At 49.2% G+C, this 21,207-nt stretch overlaps 1 protein-coding gene across 2 annotated transcripts in view; it reads right to left on the bottom strand.

Annotated features, from left to right (window-relative positions):
• LOC135236166 (LHFPL tetraspan subfamily member 6 protein) overlaps positions 1-21,207 on the bottom strand; it is a 57,175-nt gene that overhangs the window by 33,608 nt on the left and 2,360 nt on the right. The window lies entirely within an intron of this gene.

Raw genomic sequence — 21,207 nt, forward strand, 5'->3', positions numbered from 1 at the left:
CCACCCTCCCCATCTCCATCCCACCCCCCTCCCCCCACCCCCACCCCCCCCCCAGCACACTCCGGAATGGGGCGAGCGCTCCGGGCCAGATAGGGGTCTAATTATCCTCCGTTGTCATGACGAAGGGCCCCCTGTCGACACGCTTGCTTGAGCTGGAGGGAGAGAGACGGCCTCTTAATGGACTGATGTGGAGGGTGAGGGCAGCGCAGTTAAGAGGAGGTGTGGGGGGAGGCGGGGGGTGCTGGTTGGTTGGTGTGGGTGGGGAGGGGTGTCAGAGATGACAGCAGGATGAAGGTTAAATGCAGTGTGTTGGAAAACCGGCTGATCGAGAGAGAGGTTGGGGGGGGGGGGCGTCGGGTGGGAGGGGCGTTGGTCTGGGTTGTGAGACACCCTCCCTCCCCCACCAGGCGTTCCGGATGAAAGTCTAAAGTCCCCACCGCTGTCGTTTCTGGCCAGGAATGGAGTTGGGGGGACGGGGGCGGGGGGGAAGCTCAAATGCCGGCGCTTGCCAAGACTGTGCCGGCCGTCGTCGGCACGGTAACAGGTCAGCGGTGACAAATGGCCGAGTCGCCGACGGTGCTTTTTCCCCTCCGCTGGATGCAGATCACTTTCACGGATCGATTGGCCAGTAAACAGCCTCGCCACCGGTCAGGGTTTGTTTTATTACCCTGTCTGCTACCCCCCCACTCCCCCAGGACTCTGATAGAACAAAGCCCCGCCCCAAAACACCCCCTGCCCCCTTCAAGATTGGGCCTTCCGCCACAGCTCTTAAGCCACCAGCCAACCGGCTGGCCAGCCAAGGTTCACAAATGAAATCTCCTGTCGTCTTCGTATTCAGAAGCTATACTAAGATGAGCTTGAGATCTTCTCTTTTTTTGTTTTTGTTCATGAGAGCAAACTTCAAGCACTTCAATTTGTATTCAGTTGGAGAGGTGTGTGCTACAGCTCACAGACATTTGTCTGGGAGACTCACACCCCATCCGCCCCTGCCTGCCCCCTTCCCCCACCCCAATTCTGCTGAGAGGTGCATTGTGGGAATGCAGACAGGGCACGGCACAGCCTGACCCTTAAACGCGACATTCCATTAGTCTCCCTTCACGGATCCGCAGCTACCGCGGCCTGCGCTCCGCTGTCGCCGTTCGCCAGACAGCCATAAACGTGCGCGCTCAGTAATGTAATGGAAAACAGATCCCTGTGTTTTTTTTCCGTCTGTTTAAACCCAGAACACAGACACCCAGAGGCACTACACGCGCGCCACGCCCACTCCACTTCCATCTTTCCGCGCGTCTGTTTTTCGCCCTCGGGAACGCTTCGGCTTCGCCGTTCCCGATTTTATTCGCTCGCTGGAAACCGCTCGTCGCGCGTCTGTTCCCCCCCCCCCCGCAGCGTCAATTACGAAAGCGTAAGCTCGACAGCGTCTGCGGGGCGCTCCGCGCGCTCTTACCCGGCTCCCGAACGCCGTCTGAGGGGACGCGGTCGCGTCTGAAATCACAGAGCCGAGACGCTTCGTTCGAGCTTTCTGAAGGGACGGGACTCGGCGAAGACGCCGCCAAGAATACAAAGTTATTTCAAGATGCTGTTTGAAAAGCTGCCGCCCAGAAACACCAGCCCCCGATCCAGGGGGAAGGCGCCTGAGTTGGAGGAGAAGGTACAGGAGGGGGCGGGGGGTGGGGGGTGGGATGGGGGGGGGGGATCCTTCAAACACACAGGCCTCATCTTTTTCATCTTTCTCTCAGTCCTTCTGTTCATCACTTCCTCACAGTTTTACCCTCTTTCATCCCGTTTCCCCTGCATCCCTCTCTCTTTACTCCAGAACAGACAAATACTGCTGCTTTCAATTTGCTACCGAGCAGCACAGTGATACCTCGGATTGTGCAACAAAAAGGAGAGAGAGAGAGAGAGAAAGAAAGAAAAAGAAAGAATTGAGAAAACAAAGATGCCTTCACAGACATATTGCATAAGGCCAATACTGAGAAAAACACACTTCCGAATCAAATTTCAACAGAGTCAGAAAACAGACACAGAAGTCTAGGTCGGTGACCTCTGGTTACCTAAGCACTCTCCAAAACCCTCCGCATACCAACAGCCCCCATTCCACGCTTCCCAAGGTTCCAGAATTTTGAAGTAATAAGCCAGTAGACATTTTTTAAAATCTTCACCATTTCAATTTTGGTATTTTTTCCCCCCTTGCCTTCAGTGGAGAAGTAATTTCTCATTAAAACACGCAGCGTCTGCTGTGAATCGCAATTCCAGAGACCAGAGAGGTCATAACGGAGCTTAACTCCATCACTTCGATACCTCCTTTCATTAATCAGCCGCACTTCTCCCCCCAACGCAAATCAGGGGACTGTAACACGGACCCAGAGAAGACAGCGGAAGGGGCAGAGGAGAGGGGAAACAAAAAGACCGAAGGACAGGTTTGTAACACAAGCCGCTCTAAACAGAACGCACGGGGGTCGCCCTGAGGACGGGTTAGGGGGTAAAAACTGCGATGGGAAGAGAGGGGGAACAGAAACGCAACGCAGCGAGAGCAATGCCTCCCCCTCAGCTGCGTTCGGCACCGCACCTCCTGAATAATGGACGAGCCCGTCCCCCTGCCCACCCACCCCCCTTACATGCCACGCACATCTAAGAGTTAGCATTTTTAAATTTAGTGCATTTAGCCTCTTCGTCACAGTGATTTACACACCACATACAATCCATTAACACCGCTGTGTATTTACTAAGTAGCTTGCTCAAGGGTACAGCAACAGCGCACCACTTGGGGAATCAAACCTGCAACCCCTGAGTTACAGGCCCGGGTAACTAAGCGTTAGGCTGCTCTAAAGTTAATGCCCAGAGCAAACCGGGCGCCAAAGCAAACAGAAAGACAAAGGCGGACGTGCTGACAGGAGATGCTGTGAGCCTCATCAGTCAGAACAAAGGCAGATATTAAACCTCAGCACCTGACTGAAAACACGATATAATACAAAAATGAAGCAGATTTAATCATGTGATCCTCCACAGTGGCCTTTATTGAAGTCTTATCACCTGCCCGTGGAGCACGAGGATGTTCTGGCATAAAGGCCACACTTCTTTAAGGCCCCTGTGTCAGACCGTAACTGATGGCCTCATATCGCCATTCTCTCAAGTGCGTCTGCTCGCTAAGTGACCTGTGATTACACGCCCGCATCTGCGGCAGAGACGCACTCATGCCATCAGACGCCAGGGTGTCCAGACCAACGCCACACCTCCAACACTCCCCACCATGGGAAAGGCTGAGAGGGAGAGAGGGAGAGAGAGAGAGAGAGAGAGAGACCAACACCGTCAACACTCCCCACCATGGGAAAGGCTGAGAGGGAGAGAGGGAGAGAGAGAGAGAGAAGAGACCACACCACCACACCCCCACCATGGAAGCGGGAGAGAGAGAGAGAGAGAGACTGCCTCCAACACTCCCCACCATGGGAAAGGCAAAAAGAGAGAGAGAGAGAGAGAGACTGACACCTCCAACACTCCCCACCATGGGAAAGGCGGAGAGAGAGAGAGAGAGAGAGAGAGAGACTGACACCTCCAACACTCCCCACCATGGGAAAGGAGGAGAGAGGAGAGAGAGAGAGAGAGCTACACTACCACCCCCGTGAGAGAGAGAGAGAGAGAGAGAGAGACTAACCTACAACCTCCACGTGGAAGGGGAGAGAGAGAGAGAGAGAGAGAGAGAGCTAAACCAACATCCCCGAACGGAAGGAGGAGAGAGAGAGAGAGAGAGAGGAGAGAGACTAACACTACCACATCCCACGTGGAGGAAGGAGAGAGAGAAGAGAGAGAGAGAGAGAGAGAGAGAGAGATCACCACATCCGTGAAGAGAGAGGAGAAAAGAGAGAGGTGAAAGAGGGGTGAGTGAGAGAGATGAAAGACAGCAAGAGGGATAGAAAAAAGAGAGGAGCGAGATCAGAGTGAGAAAGAAAGATGACAGCAAGCGGTTGATAGATGAAATGAGAGAACAGGCTGAGAGAGGAAGACACAGAATGAGAGATGGAGGGAGACACAGGGAAATAGAGAGAGATACGGCGAGTGAAAAAGGTGGAGACAGACAGAGAGGGCGAGAGAGAGAGAGAGGTGTTGGGAGAATGATAGAGAAAAGAGGGACAGGAAAAAAGGTGGCGATACAAGACTGGAGAGATGGAGAGAGAGAGGAAGCGTGAGCGAGGGAGGGAGAGAGCGATGAGGCGGTCGTTTAAATTGCAGAGCCGCAAAGGGACTCCGGTGAGACGGGCTACCTCTCTGTCGCTGGTAATTGGTGTCAGTTCAACGCCTGCCTCAGCGCTCATTATGAATGCCGCACGTGTGAGGCGTGGGGGAAACGGCCATCAAACGCTTGACTCTCGTCGGCCTCCGTGATTGGCCCCCGCTCGCTTCGCGGGGCGCGGACGTTGATTGATGGCGCGCCGTCTCCGTTCGCGCGCGCAGACACTTCTCGAGGCCAGCGGCGACCTCCGCAACGAACCCGTCTCCTCGACTGCTGCGACCCGCACCGCCTGCCGTCGCATTGGGTAAAACCGGTCATGTGTCACGAGAGTGTGTCATTAGATTACACGCACTGCCGCCGCAAACAGCGCATACTACCGATTCTCGAGCTGCTCGTTAAAAGGAATGGCTCCCTTATGAAATATGTAACTCAGCTGCACTGGGAATTCATAAAACAAAATGGAACAGGCTAGTTCAATTGCCTGCATTCCATTACACAGAATAGTAAATGTAGTGTTAGCCAGTTCCGATGCTGGTAATTTATACAGACTGCGCTGTTCTCTATGAGGGACAGTGGCAGTTGGTAGCCTGTCCTATGCCAGGGCCGATGTGCTGTAATGTACCGACTTCCTGCCTTTTCCGTGAACGTCTGACGCGAGGTCATGTCCTTTTGATCATTTGTTCATTCAAACGTAAATCACATTCCGTTTCTGTCAGGTTTTTCTTTTCCTCTTTTCATCTTGTGCAGTTTGAGAGCGCAGAACTACGGTTTTTTATCTGCAGACAGTACTAGAAATTTCAAACTTCCACGTCCTGTATCATAGCACTGCCTTGCTGTACCTCTGTGTTCATTTTAACATGTTTAAACAATGCCATTTTAAGTGCTTAGTCAGCCGAACGGCAAAAAGTCAAGAATTGAGCACTCCAGAGCAGTTTCACGTTATTTTGAAGGGCCTGTGGGACCTATCAAGGTTCATGAAGTATACAGCTGTACACAGTAAAGTGTTCAGTGCTGAATCAAATCTTATGAAGTGCATATGAGTCCCGACTGGACTCATTTGTACTCTGATAGAGTTGAATCAACATCAAAATCCCAGCTTCACTCGAGAGTTAAAAAGGAAAAAAAAAAAAAGTCACCATTCTACTCTTGAAACCAGACACCTACCGGGTTAAAAACTACGCACAGGACCGACCTAGCAACTAACGACCCGCTCGTGATCAAAGACGCTCAAAAATTGCTCAAGAACTGCCCGCCTTCGGGTCAGGCCCACAAGGCGCGCTCGTCGCCACATCAGTTGACAGGCGGGCGGAACACAGACGAGGGGGAACTGAAGGGCTCCAAATCCGGCCCGGGGGGACAGGAAAAGCCGGCGCGCGAGCGACCCCGAAGCGAAGGCTAACTTGGATTCGCGTCGCGGAGACGCCGCCGCTAATGGTCAAGTCTTCGCTTGCAGCCGGGGGAGATAACGAGATGAGAGGGACACTGTGCCGCCCGTGGCACGGCCTCTCAGCCCCTGTATCCAGAGCCGGCCTCCCTGACTAATCGCGCAGCAGTTACGAGTCCCGGATCTCAATACCTTCTTCAGGAAGTCAGCGCACTTCCTGTGGATTTTCTCCGGGTTATCCGATTATCTCTGCGCTGTCTGAGTCAGTGAGCAAAAAAAAAAAGAAGCAAGAAAGCCTCAATAAAGTGTGAATTCTTAATTGTTTCGTATTAAAAAATGGCATATATGATACCTTTTCACAATGTCATTTTTGTAGCAATATCGATTCAATGTGTTTGCGTTCTGTAATTGCTCCTCTATGTGCTATTTTTCACCGGTAGTGTCAGGGGCAACAATCCCATCAAGTATTCAAATGTGATGACGCACGTGCAGGGACTTGCATACCGAACGGAAAACAGCAAGCGTATACCACCTCGCTTCAGAGCAGTTACTGTGGAACCCTGGGCTGGAGTCATGGTTACCAGCACCCCTGACGCCGTAGCTCTTCTCTGTAAGGCTGCCAAAACATATAATATTTGCACTTTCTGCCTTTGTGTTTGGGAGATATCAGTAAAAAGGTGAAATCATTTCTTCTTCCCCCCACGAGTAAGAGTACAATCGGCTCTCAAATGACGGCAGTTGGCCTGCTGTGGAAAACCGAACCGTGGTTTGAAGCCTCCTGACCTTGTTCAATTTTCAGGTTGGAATGAAAGCTCAAACAAATAAAACAAAAAGCTGCGCTCGAGACAAAGGGAGCCGATGACGGGTCGATCTGAGGAGAAGCGTCCGGCTCTGACAGATCGTCTCCTCGCGATCAAGTGGCAGCTCCAAAGAGACTTACTCCCGTTTCTGTTGATGTTGCCCCAAGACAATGATGAGCCTTTCAAGGGGATGAGTGCTTCAGGCTGTACAAAAGAAAGAGGCTGTCGAAATCCAGCTAGAGTTCCCTCCCCCTTTCGCTGCGCAAATATTTCCTCCACAAACGTCGAACGAGGCCAAATTATCGGAACACAATCAAAGAGGCTGCCTGGCGTTTGCTCAAAGCTCCGCGCTACGGCGGGTGGGCTACATGAACCGCGGCGGCCGGAGAAACTCTAAACCGAAGCCACAGGCCAACGACCGCGCCTCCGACTTCGCCGCGGGGGAGAGAAGCAATAAGGAGCTCTCCAAAGGAAAAGAAGAAGAAGAAGAAAAGAAAATAAAGTCGACGAGAGGAACTTGTGAACATACTAGCGGTTATACAAAAAAGAAAAAAAAACAACAACAAAGTTCCATAGTTTCAGAAATACATGTGGGTTGTTTCGGTTGGTGCACATGCATTAAAGAGGGCGCGATTAAAGGATGGCGGCATTCAAACGAGGCGCAGCGCAGAGTTGGGGGTGTAATATAGCTGCGCGATGCACAGCAGCCCTCGTTGCCCCGGGTAACGTGTGTGGGACCGGCGGGAACAATGCAGGAACTCAGGCCCAAGTGGAGGCCCTCAAAGCCCTGTCAGCCTCCTGCAACACACAGACGCTTTGTTCCCTTTCCTCTCACCCGATAATAACTGTGTGTGTGTGCGTGCGTGTGCGCGTGTGTGTGTGTGTGTGGTGTGTGGGTGTGTTGCGTGTGTGTGGTGTGTGTGTGTGTGTGTGTGTGTATGGGTGTGTGTATGCGTGTGTGTGTGTGTGTGCGTGCGTGCGCATGTGTGTGTGTGCATGTGTGTATGGGTGTGTGTATGCGTGTGTGTGTTAGTCAGAGTAAGTCTTAGAAGCTATACATTTATGAAATTGTGATGGAGAGACAGAGAGGGAGAGAGAAGTATGAGAGCTGGAGAGGAAGAGGTTTGAAAGGGGGCTTTCAGTAAGAGAATGTCTGAGGCAATATCTGAGACGATGTCCTAGGCAATATCTGAGACGATGTCTGAGGCAATCCTGTTTCCTGCTCACATCCTGCCCTCTCATCCGAAGCTGTGAGCAACAAGAGTCCTCAGTGAAGACTGTGATCGAACACCAGCCTGGCGATGCAAATGCATTTCAGCCCGTGGTTGCTATTCTGGAAGGATCAGCACTTAAGTGTTGAACAGAGTGTGCGGAGGGAAATGGCACATTAAGGCCTACCACTACAGCACTGTTGCCTCAGCACGACCATTCACACACGGCAGTGGCACTTGAGTCAGAATCATAAAACGCAATGAAAATGAGCGATCGTCACATACAGATAAAACTATGACCGCTGTTATTTTGTACGGCACGATTTACAGGCAGTTTGGAACACTGCAGTAGTCCACACAGGCCACTTTAAACTTCAAACTGAATTCAAGCAAATGACTGGATAGATGGACACAAGGACTGGAAAAGTTATTTCATCACATTGACGTACTGAACACAGAGAAACAGAAATACTGTAAAGGAAGGATTCCTAAAGTGGGGGGCACAGAGAGACAAACGGGGGGTGCGGGGGGGTGGGACTTAAAAAAGGGAATCTGACCGAAAAAGGGAAGCCAGACCGAAAAAGTTTGGGACCCCTTACTGTAAAGGATGTCCACCATGTTAGCAAATGTTATAAGGGGTGAAAAGTGATACAAAGGACAAAGTGTGGCTAAGCATCAACAGCACAGTACGTCTCAGAGCATGGATTTAATCCTCAGGGAAGCTAGACTCTTTGAGTGAGACGTACACAAGGACTAACGTGTTGCATAAACAAGGCTTTAAAAGCACAGCCAGCCGTTTCCCTCTGTATTGGAATGGGACGCCAAATATGGAACTCGGAAACAGTTGGCGGACTGTAAACAGACGTACAGAGACGCGCACTAATATGGTAAGACTCAGGCTGATCCTGTCCTGTTTACACTGAACAGGGGACTCCCCCGTACTGAGCATAGCGAAGGTCTTACCTCACACTTTTACGAGCCAAAATCTGTCTGCCATTTTATTTTACTAGCACAGAATCTGCATGCAATCAGCTTTACTGGGGTAGTGTGTGTGTGTTTGTGTGTGTTGGGGGGGGGGGGATTAGGCTGCAAGAATCTCCATTACAAATATGACAAGAATGTCCTAGATTTATAAAATAAATGCTTGAAACAAGCAAAATTATCTTCTAAAAGAGTGAGATAATTCAACCTGAAATTATGACCAATTTCCTTAAATCAAGCTGAATAATATTATGCACACAGTATCGCGTAAAGTAATTTCTCAGAAAGAATGTTAGATTTTTGGTCTTGATTTAGGATATTTATACCTCAGTTTTTATTTCGGTGCAGGGGAACGGACTGTAGAAAAGAGTATACGCCAATCAGAGGACCTGGCCCCGCCCACCCACGGTATTGGAATGGCTTCCGTAGACTGACCAATGAAAGGCTCCCATAGACTGACCAATGAACGGCTTCCACAGACTGACCAATGAACTCTCCCTCTCCCAGAGCAAAGATGCAACTCATCTCAGGCCAATTCTCATTGACCCCATGCTGGAATAATCAGGTTTTTGAGAACCGTGTATACCCTTGAGGTCTGGGTCAATGCTGCCATGGAAACAAAGACCTTCGACACCCCCCCCCCCCCCTCCACCAAATCTGCAATTTCTGATCTGCGCTGCTATTCAGAGGAGAAAATAAGAAAACATTTTGCAATTACGCAAAATACCACTGTTATTTATGAAGCCATTTCCCCCTCTAAACAAGCCTAAGCAACTCGAGTGAATGATGACTAATCAGCCTACTAAAACATGCTTTCAAAAAGTACCAATTTCCAATCAGAAAAATCCAGGGTTATAAAAAAGTGGACAAAAATCAATTTTGCGGGGACAATAACATCCGCATGAAACAGAGCATTCTGACATATTCTGAGCACGATGCAGAAATTACAGATAGTGCAGGCCATTAAAATCCACACTGCATTTCATTATTTGAAAATGGAAGTACACTTGGATTACGGTCTGGGATTTGTGTTTACAGTACACTAAACTGAGCCACACATAAGCATTCTGTGGGATTCGTGGGAATTGAGGAATCACTTGTTTTTAATTACGCGCAGCCGGCTGCTACAATACATCGTTAAACCCAGTTTAGCATTTAAATGTCTAATTTGGCTCAGGTATGAGCAAGTTTCAGAGGAAGAATGCGAGCAGATGTCGCAGATTGCAAGCATCTAAAGAATCTGGCTGAAGTTCGGAGAACTCCGGTGGCAAAAATTCTGGCATTTTCCCGGAGCGGGAAGGAAAAGCGAGGACTTCTGCAGAACATTTTTTCGACCGCAAAATCTATTTTCATTTCGGAAGCACAATCGGGCTGGTCTAAAAACTGTCCAGCGACCTCGGCTAGAAGGAGGTAGCACGGTTGTGTTGGGAGCAGGTCTAAACCAGAGGCTGCGTGTAGCAGGGGCTGGTGACTGGAGTGACACAGCCCTTTTGAGAGAGGGGCACAGCGGTACATTCCCAGACAAAAGGGGGAAGAGGCTTCTGCTCGACATTCGCCAGTTATTCTGCAGGATTCTCTGCATTCCACAGCCAGGAGGAGGGTGGCCCTCACAAACTCATAAAATCATACACACACACACACACGCATACACGCACACACACCACCACATTGACACACCAGCACACACACACACAGGTGCCATCGCCTGATACATGTATGCCACACATACGCTTGCCATATACAGGTATAAAAACAATGTGTGTGCACTGGCGGAAACACTTGAGACAAGTGCCCACAGCCAACAACTGACACAGTTCAGCCTCAGCCATTCAGAGACAGAAACATTCAGATCTCTCGCTCCCTCCCCCTCTCTCTTTCTTTTTCTTTCTCTCTCTCTTTCTCTCTCTCACACACGCACACACACACACACACAAATTGGCCTTAGGGGATGAATAAATTAATAGTACATTCTACTGTACAAGAGACTGGCAAATTTTTCCTAGTTGCCAAAGCCCGTAGAGGGAATAGTCACTGAAACAGGTCATTCAAAGACATGAGATACGTACCAAGCCCCATGCTTCTAACAGTCTCTGCTATAATAACACAAACCTTTCCCCAGCAGTCCCAAACCTTATCACCCAAGCCCTTCCAACACCACACCAGGCCACCCAAGGCTTAGCACTCCCTGGTCACCACAGGTCAGCTAAAACAGGCCTCTCTCCTGAAACAGCTCACCACCATTGACCCCAGTGCACTCTGCATCATGGACCAATCACAGCTACTGTTCCTGATAACGCTCTTCTCCCAGTGTTATCGGTGTTGAGCACACGGCCCCCTCTCTGTCTACGGCATTGCCATATACAGCACGTGCTGCTCATTTCCCGCAGAAAGGGAGAATTGTGCGTTTGATGACTTCGAAAGCCACGGCCCAGTCTACGGTAGCATTACACACTCAATAAAACGTGCTAAATGATCCGAAAACCCAGTAGCTTACAGTACATGTCCGGGCTTACAGAACATTTACGCCATTGCGTAAGAAGATGTTATAAATTACAGCACTTCAGTGACAGGCACAGTGCTGCTGCCTTGACGACACTTGGTGTACAAAACATCGCTTCAACACGCCGAAAATAGACTCAGCCTGGGTTTACGTTTCGAGGCAACGTGCTCCATTCGGTGGCCAGTGGTCCCCACAACACCCAAACTCAAATTCCTACGTCTCCCTGTCCCGCTCTCTGACCCAAACGCTGCCCTGCGGGTGTACAGCATCACAGATCTTATAGACTAACCAGATGTCCAGCTCCTGCTTCCCTTCAGTCCCCTCTTTGCCTTAAAAGGAGGGTCTGTTCAGTAACAGGAAGTTCTGGCCAGAAGCAGGAAGTTCTGGTCAGTAACAGGAGGTTCTAGTCAGTAACAGGAGATTCTCTCGCTTCCAGAAGCCCACTGTGACTCTATTGTACTATATCAGTAATCTGTGGCAAAAAAGTCTTCAAAAGGACACACTGTCTCCCTGCACTGTCCACCACCACCACCAGGGGTTTCAGTAGTTTAAGTAGCTTCTCTCTGCCCTGTTTGGGAAGCGGGCTGTTAACTGCAGAAAGCACACAAGGAGGGGAGGGGGAAGAGAGGGGGGAGGGGGGCAAAGGGCAAGGACGGAGATGCTCTGTTTTCCAGAGTCCGTCACACGACACCAAAACCGAAGCTCACCCCTGATAATTAATTCACAATAGCCGTGACTGGCGCTGTGATTCCAGAGCAGAAACGGCGTCTGGCGCACCTTCCTGGGTCAGCCTGCAAAGCTGCTGACTGGCTCCTTCTGAGGAAGGGTTTAAACCGCCAGGTCACGCAACAACAGGAGCAGCGGGGGGGGGGGGGGGGGGGGTGAAAGAAAAAACACCACTGATGGAGTGTGACTTTAAAACACATTTTTTAAAAACCTGTACAAGGCATGCAAGTGAAAATGAGAATTAATATTCATTTATTCATCCGTTTCTTGGCCAGTAGCCCCAAGGTGACCTTCAGTGTGCAGGAACCCATTTTAAGAGCCAGGTTATCCCCAAAATCCACAACAACAACGTCTGGCACATTCAACATTCTAACACTCTCTCCAGCAGGGGACTGCAAACCTGGTCCTGCAGAGCCACAAGCTCTGCTGGTTTTTGTTTTCACCTTAAAATCAGCACCCAATTTAAACCTGAGTGAAGTCAGTTAACCTGTGTGATCAACTGCTCCAGTCGCATGTGGCTGTGCATGTTTAACACAGACTCCAGCGTGAACCCGCAACACCCTTCCACCCTTCCAGCTTCCATCCTCTTGGCTACTGTGCTTTATCCAAGCTCATTTTAAGTAAGACAGTGCTAAACGATAGGAGATTTCCCCTGGGCAATGAGGCGCTGGGCTTCCCCCATTCCCCTCAAGCAGACACCAGATAAGAAAGAGCGGCTTGTTCGTCTGGTTTCGGGCGCGATCTAATAAAGGGATTTTTTTTCCCTCTCTGCAGGTGATTAAAGGCCTGCCTCCGCTTAGCCCAAAGCCGAGCCTGAAGAGTCGCTGGGATCCCCCATGAAAGGGCAACCCTCCCTCCCTCCCCTCCCTCCCTCCCTCTCTTAGCTGTCCCGACACAAACAAGGCCGTGACCGAACCGTTTTTCACCGCCGAAACTCACAGAGCGGCAGTGGGAAGGGCTGCCGTGCCGTCGGCCGCTGGAGCAGCGCTGTGATTCCCTGGCTCCATCCGAGCTGTTTTCAAACGTCAGCCTGAAGTGGCTGCTAATAAGAATGAGGGTTTTTACTTCCTGTTTGTACACCGAGTGTGTCCGGTAAAGAGTCACTGTCGATGTGCGAGTGAGGTGCTGTTCTCACTGTTACCAACAGTTTTGTGTGTCATAGTGGGGTCTCCACTAATAGGAGAGAGGTGCTTTTTATCACTGTTCATGGGCAACAGTTTGTGTCAGAGTGAGGTCACTGTTGATAAAAGTGATGCGTTTACCTTGCCGTTTGTACAGTCTGCATATTCAGTGAAGATTCACTGCTATAGCCCAACATGCCCCCTCCCCACTCCATTTGAACTGTGTGTATGTCAGTGCAGAGCCAGCCGTAACAAAGGAATGCAAAAACCCAATGCTCCTGTCAGCAAGAAAGAAGAAAAAAAAAAGTATATTTGCTGCGTTCAAAGATTCACCTGCTTTGAGGTCCTCCCGGGTGTTCTCAGGTGTCACGAACCAGCTTACGTTACCAGCGCGGGACAAAGCAGCCACAAAAAGCCTGTGTTGCTGCTATCCCACTTTCAAACTCCCCCAGACAAAAGAGCACCACCCTCAGCTCTAATTTATAGTCACCCAAGTAATTTGGCTACTTCTCTCTTTTTCCCCCCCTTTCATGTTGTTTTCATAAAGCTACAAAGCACCTCCAGGCTGCAGGCACACGCTGCAAAAAAAAAAAAAGAGTGAGCTTCAGAGAAGAGAAAGAGAAATCCTGGTAAACAGTGCGTCAGCTGCTACAGCTATGAAAACAAAAGACTTAAAGGACAAAGCGGCCGGAATAACTTTCGCTGTCCGTCCGCTCTGGGTCCAGACTTCCTGTTTGGCTGCGATAATTCCCCTCTGAAGCCGGGATTTCCGACTCGCGTCCCCTGCAGCGCCGGAGCCTGAACGGGCCCTCTTCCCGGGTCACTGAGCATTGCTTTCTCTCTCATTCTCTCTCTCTCTCCCTCCCTCCCTCTCTCTCAATCTCTTTCTCTCTCCATTCAATGACCCCACGACACTTATCGCAAAGAGTAAAGGGGGTTCCCTGGTGTCCAGGCTAACTTCCCAACCTGACTCTCTCAACCTGCCACCTAATCATCCCCTGATTTGATCTTGTATGAAAAGGCAAAAAATTCCCTCCCTCTCCACCTTAGCTAATGTGTGGTGAGCGTTCTAGTGCAAAATGGCTGTCATGTGCCACCCAGTGCTACACATTGCTGGTGGGTGAGGTGAGTTCTCCCTCATCACTGTAAAGCACTTTGAGCATCTGGAAAAGTGTTAGTGATACGCAATGTTTCATTCATTCGTTCATTTCCCTCTCGCTCTGTCACTTTGTTCAGTCAGAGACAGAGGGAGGGAAAGAAAAAGAAGAAGAAAGGAGAGAGGGAAGCAGGGTAGTAAGGTGGTTAGGGAACTGGGTATGGGTACTCTTTCCTTCTCTCCATCCTGTCACAGCTGCACAGGGATAGATGGAAGGAGGTTGAGTGGAAGAAAGAATAGGAGAGGGAAGTGGTATGGTAGAGTGGTTTGTAACCCAGAGCTTGCAAGTTCAGTGCCAGGTGAGGCACTGCCGCTGTACCATTAAGTAAAGTGGTTAAGCAGGGCTTCTTGGGTATATATCCAGCTGTATAAATGAATGCTGTGCAAATGGATAAGTCTCTGTAGATAACAGCAGCTTGAGGGGCACAGAAAGTGAAAGGGAGGGGGAAAGAGCAATGTTGAGAGAGAGAGAGAGAGAGAGAGAGAGAGAGAAATGACAGTGAGAGAGACTTCACTTGACTTTGATGCCTCTTTATTAAAACATCATAGTCAATTCATTAAACTAGAATAAAAATAAGATAAAATAAAGACCAAAAACCGAGAGAGACTGACTACACATGGCTCTAATACACCACGTTCAGTTCCTGTAGATGTTTGAAGTTTGAGTGCCAATGAAATGCTCGACGTGCTAACACAGCAAAGCCACTGAAACAGATGAGAGAAGATATTTGATCAAAAAAAACAAATGAATGAATGTTCTGGGAGGAGCACGCGCGACCCAAAATATTTCCCTTCGACCCAACGACCCTCCTTCTAAATTTAGACATGAAAGAGAAACGGCACAAATACGCTGCTCGTTCATCAGCATCGGGTCTGAAAGGAGCCGTTAAAAAAAAATCGTAGCGGGAGCCTTATTTAAGCCTGATCTCATTACCCAGCGCATCCCTTATGAATGGAGCTCATTTTGCGGACGGGGACCGCGGGCTGATGTCATCTTCAGATGGAAGCCGAGCGGGGCTCGTTAAGCCTCGCGTGATGCGCACACCCCCCTAACGCGATTTTCAAACGCGTCCGTCTTAGAGGACACGCGTGATAAGCGCTCGGAAAACAATGAACGTTCGCGGGACAAAGGGAACGCTCCACAGCCGCGCGCAGGACGAAGGAACCATCGCGACACGTTTCAGAACTATGATTCCGACATTCCGACAGGATGCCGGAACTTCAAAGGTCCTTCTCCTCTTCATAAAAGAGGATACACCCTTAAAGCTAGGCTTATATCATATTGATATAGTGTAGGGAAAATAAAAAGTGTATGCACATACGTGACTGTACAGTTCCTGTATTCCACAACCCCCATACACAGGGCTACTTCTGAACCAGATGTGCAGACACACACACACACACACACATATATCTAGAATCATGCATATGCCTATATCTAGATCTTGTGCCCAAATAAGACCTAAGGACCTGCAAATATCAGACTGGAGTTGCAATTAGTTCAAATCACAACATTTTTTAAAAATCATATTTTTAAAGAAAACACTAAATTAAAGTTTTGCAGGGTGGGCTATATTTCAACACTTCAAGTAAACAGAAAATTTTATGAACATCAACAGAAGGGATTTAAACAGAAGGCTCCTAAGTAAACAGACCAAAACAGATCAAAACAGTGACCTCCTTCTTAGGCCCAATTTTATTTATTAATACGTCTTTGGCTTTCTTTGCCAGTGAGAGCTGTTACTATGAAACAATGACTTTGAAAGGCTTGTGCTTTACTCCCAAACAATAGGCTCTGCTTTGCAATTCTCCATTTAATCATTTTCATAAGAGCAATTTAAATGAACATTTGGAGTTGGACCAAATGTAAAAAAAAAGCAGAATTTAAAAAAGCAAAACAACTGAGCACTGATGCAAGACATTTTCAACAAATAGCATACATTTACCGAGAAAAGTATTCACACAATAAAGCATATGTCTCATTAACAGAAATAATGTTTATTTACAAAAGAAAGCTTACATTACTTATCAAAGATAATAAATGTTAACAGTTCTGCCTACCAGTTTCTACTAAAATGTTGCTTAGCCTGCAGTACAACAGATTGCCTACACATCCACTTTTATAATAGCTAAAGTTACACTCATTTGAATCATTGTCCTAAAGAAATTCTAACATTGTGCAGTTTAACATCCAACAGGCTGGCCACAGAGGTATGGGAGAAGCAAAATCACATTCAGTATCTTGGAACTTGGAATCCAGAAAAAGTTGCAAAACAAGTCACCTGTTTATCCATTGGAACCACCTGGAAAGCCCTCTGCTTTCAGCAGTGTTTTTCCATTGGCTCTAACTTTGAAGCCAACTTATCTGGCCAAATTATCCAACCATCCACTTAACCCAAAACAACCAAGTCAAGTCAAAACTTTGAATGACGAAATGTACACTTTAATTAACTGAGTTTGCTAATGAATTAACAATGGGAACTGAAACAAACGCTTCCATGAGAAAGATATAAGACTCTAGCTGACAGCTGTCTTAGTCCTCTGTACCTGCTCTGTATTCTCAGTCAGTCTCAATGACAGTTGACGGGACACTGGCTGCTTATCAAGCAACACCAACCCCCCCCTCTAAACCACCCTCCCAGTGTTCGTGAAGAAGGGGTCATTCTGACAGATCCGACAGGGTCTTCTTCTCTAGTGTGTCAGTCAGGCAAGGGAAAGTGAGGATTGAAATGGGACAACCCCCCTCCATCAGCCCCCTGTATTTAGTGTATGGAGCACAGGCGTCCAGTCTTTTCCGAAAAGAGGTCGTGCCGGGGCAGGTTTTTGTTTTAGCCCAGCTCTGAGACACGTGATTCTACTCATCTAGGTCTTGATTGAAGACCATAATTGGTTAATTATTTGGATAAGGTGGCATAGTTCTGGGCTAAAACAAAAAATCTCTGCCCACATTGGCCCTTTTCATACAAGATCGGACACCCCTAGTCTAGAGCACAGGCTAGACACAGGTAATTCACTCTTACCATTGGAGAGCTGCAGGGTGTGCAAGTTTCAATGGTCACCCAGCAATTATTTGGTCAGTTAATACACTTTACAAACCCACCCCCCCCCCCACCCCCCGTTTCTTGGCTGCGAACCAGTTGCTGATTTTAAGGTGAAATCAGAAAGCGGAAGATCCCTGTGGCTCCCCACGGAGACAGGACTGAACATCGCTGGGGCTGAAGCACCATCGCTCAGTTCTCCTCCCTCCAGCCCATGGCAGACGCACGACGCAGGACACAATCAAAGGGGTCTGCGCCGAGCCCCGCCCGAATTCCCACACCACAGAACTCCACAATCCATCATCTCCGCCCAGGACAGGTCCCCCCTGGATACGTGGGGGTGACATCCCGGGCCTGAACCGCGCCCCGTCTTTTTTTGGGGCGTTCGCGGCCGAGTCCCGGCAGGGCGCTCAAAGTTCACGAAACCGTGAACCGTCTGAGAGCCGCTTGACCGGCGAGGGAGGGGAGCTCACAGCCCGCGAGGTCAAAGCTCCGCTGAACCTCGCGGGCGATACTTATTATTTTGGGGGTGGGGGACGACGACGACTCCCTCTTGCAGGCTGACCCTGTCAGCACAGGCCAGGACACAGCCCACATAGGAACATAATGCAGACAGCAGACAGTGCTGTGAATGCTGCCTCATGCTCCACACGCCCCCTTTATTGCACTGGGACGCCAACTGCTAGGACTGCAAAGTCAAGAGTGAAGGACCCGCCGGGCTGATATCAAACAAGCGTGAGTGATGTCACACCTACCTACGACATGTACCTGAGATCAAATACACAGCTGCAGCGCCTGTATTCATACAGCTTCTCAGAAAAGGAGGGAAGATCAAAGATCAGCTGTGGTCAAAACACGGTGGCTTTTCTCGTATCCTGGCTTTAAAAAAAAAACATTATAGCATTACAATGAAGGCCTTTTAATTTATTATTTTCCTTCCTTTTTTGTGCCTGAAATTAGTTTTTGCTTTAATATTGCACTTCTCTATACATTTTCAACAAGAGCACCCAGCTTCTTTTCTGCTTTCTCTCAGATCCAAGATGAGTTTGTAGCTTGTGAAGGATAAGGTCAGTGCTTCTGCTCTGAACCCAAGTCTTTCCATGGCAACCATCTTATCCTTTATTTTCCCTTTTCAGCGCTCAGACGGAACACAAGGTCAGAGTCACCGACTCCCCTGTTTCTCATTGGGAGATCATATTCCACCCTCCGATGCACAAGCACACTGTACCTTCAGCATATGAACCTCCGTAAAATAACAAGATGAGACATTCGGCCCAGAACATTCTCTGCCCTCACAAGGCCGAAAGCTCAAATCTTATTGGTTCCGTTTCAACGTCCTGCCACTTCAGCCAAACTATACCCGCTGGATCTACAGGGTCCGGAGTCACCCGTGCCATTACTGGCTGTAGCCCAGTCTGAAAGCCCAAACCGAGCACCTGGGCGGGACTCGGTCGACCGTGAGTACAGCATCTCATCGTTCACTAGCGACCCCTGCTGGTGGATCGAGCGCTCGCGGTCCAGCCAGTGGACCGCAGCGGGGGCAAGAAGCGGGGGCTGACATCACAGGCGTGTCTGCGCTCTGCTGAATCAAGAACAGGCCACAGAGCCTCGTTGCCGAGGAACACGACCGGCCACTCCAGAGTAAGAAAGAAGGGAAGAAAGTCTGACATTGACTCATTGGCAAAGCCCAAACTCCATCACAGCAGGCCTCTTCCACTACACGCCTGCGTCAGATAACCTTTGACCTCATTACCGAGCCCACCCCCGGTAAGGCCGCTGACAATTTACACCCGTCTACCCGCTGCGCAGCGCACCCTTACCCAGCAGGAAAAAAGCATTCGTACGCAGCCCATGACAAACACGCGCTCATTAACTCATTTACTAATGGCAGGAAATGGTGTTGTCCTGAAAGTGGTCATTAATTATTTCTTTCACTCATCACGCTCATCTTGCAAAATGTCATTCTCCCTCTCTCTCTCTCTCTCTCTCCAGTTCCCTCTCTCCCCATTTGTCAGTACACCTCATCGTTGGAGCTCAAGGTCTTATTTTACATATTTTAAAAAATATTTTAAAATATTCATAATGATGTTTCATTTACTCAAGCAATTTTTTTTCTATCTACAAAAAAACACAAGAAAATCCCAGCTGATGGAACTGTGCTGTTACGAGAAGCTCACAAGATGAAAACTTTGTATTGATCTCCCGTGGAGAGGAGGAAATGTAAAAGCACAAGGGCACACCACACCTTGTACTTTACATGATATCCACTGCTGCAGCTGTCAAATGCACATTAGCAGAACGGACAAGGCTTAGAATTTGACAAAGACCAAACAAATGTCACCGATCAATTTAGATGTTTCAGTCACAAAACAGACAGCTAAGTTCTGCAAATAGTTGTACACTTTATGGGAATATTGACCGAAACCTCTTTCGTACCGATAGCTCTGTCACTCGTGTCACGTTTGATTGGTTGTATCCAGGCCAGCTGCCCCCAACAGGTTTAACCGTTGGAAATACACAGCGGTGGAAAGCCCGATGGAATGAGACAAAATCACACAGAGCATCCGGCCATGAGTTTTTTTCCCACCCGTGAATTCGGCCAGCTGATTTCACTAATTACTCCTACCTCCTGGCTGAGGAACAGCGCTAATTAGCAAATCCAGGTAATTGGAACAAAATACTGGGGCGGACTTTTACTTTCTGAACCTGGAGCTCCCGTCTCTGGGAAGACCGTGTGAAGCCCAGCAGAGCTGTATCAGCTGGGCCCAGCCAGCACAGTGGGAAACAGGCACAGGCAGTAATCAGAGGGGAGAGCATGGATAAACGAAGGGGGGCCGAGGGGCGGGGGGGTGGGGGGGCAGGACAGCGCTGTCAGCCTTTTGAGGCACCCTGGCCTCCGTGGCCCCCGCGGCCCCTGCTGAACCCCTCATTAATGCTCAGAAATAAAAGAGGCAAAGGCACAATAGCAGAGGACTGAAGCTCTCAGACAATTAAGCACAGGGTTTCACCCCCCCGTCTCTCTCTCTCGCCCTGTCCCCCTCTCCTCCTGCACTCTTCCGGCATGCCTGTTTCTTTCATTCCCTTGTTTTCGTCTCTTCTTCCTTCCCTCATTCATTATCCTGTTCATTTCCCCAGCCCACTCCAGATTCTTCCCTCCATCCGCAACTTTCTTTTTCTCCTTTTCTTATAGTTTTGTCCCTACCTCCACCTCCTCCATATCCACCTCCTCCTCTTCTGCTCTTGGTTCCCATGGCACAAAGGGGGAGAAGGAGCAGAGGGCAGAACAGCACCCCTGTGTCACGAAAGATTACCTCCTCCGGCCTAGAACCACACCAGCCCTCTGAGCTAGTACCAGTCAGCCCTGTGTGTGTGTGTGTGTGTGTGTACTGTTTAGCTGCATGTGTCTTGTGTTTGGGGTCAAAAGGTAAAGAGGAGTATTTTTTCCACCATTTCTCCAGCTTTGCTCTACACTTTATCACTGTCAGTAACATCCAGATTCAGCTACTCTTTCCTACACAACACTGATTTCATCATTACAAGCAAAGCTTGCTGTGGGATTGGATCCTGCTCCCCAGCATCGCGGCCAAAGACTTTGCGATGTAACAGACAGGCTGGGATGAAAGCGCAGACATGGGGGAGGCAGTGTGCCTTACCCTCAGCAGCTTAAACTGATTCTCCCACCAGTCCCAGCGGCCCTCCACCCACCTGCCCCTCCCGTCCCTCCGGTCCCCTCATGCGAAGCCAATACGTGAGATTACCCAAACTCAGCCTCCCCCCACCTCCCCAAGTTGGTCACATCCACCATGCCACCAAACATAACACAGAAAATGGGATGGTAACATTGGTACAATCACAACAGTCCAGCCATCTTAAAAATGGACCAGGAGTGCACTGGTTGGTTAAAAACAGGAAAAAGAAAAGGGAAAAAGTCCCCCTTGTAAACAGCGATTTGCTCTGGTCTCCAGCAGCTGCGCTCATGACTGGCTATTGGCAGAGTGGCAGAATGCCGTGTGTGCGTTCCTGTCTCCATGCAATGAGGGGGGCAGGAGCGGCCCTTGAAGCGTC

The sequence above is a fragment of the Anguilla rostrata genome, chromosome 12, assembly GCF_018555375.3.
Source record: "Anguilla rostrata isolate EN2019 chromosome 12, ASM1855537v3, whole genome shotgun sequence".
Classification (NCBI taxonomy): domain Eukaryota; kingdom Metazoa; phylum Chordata; class Actinopteri; order Anguilliformes; family Anguillidae; genus Anguilla; species Anguilla rostrata.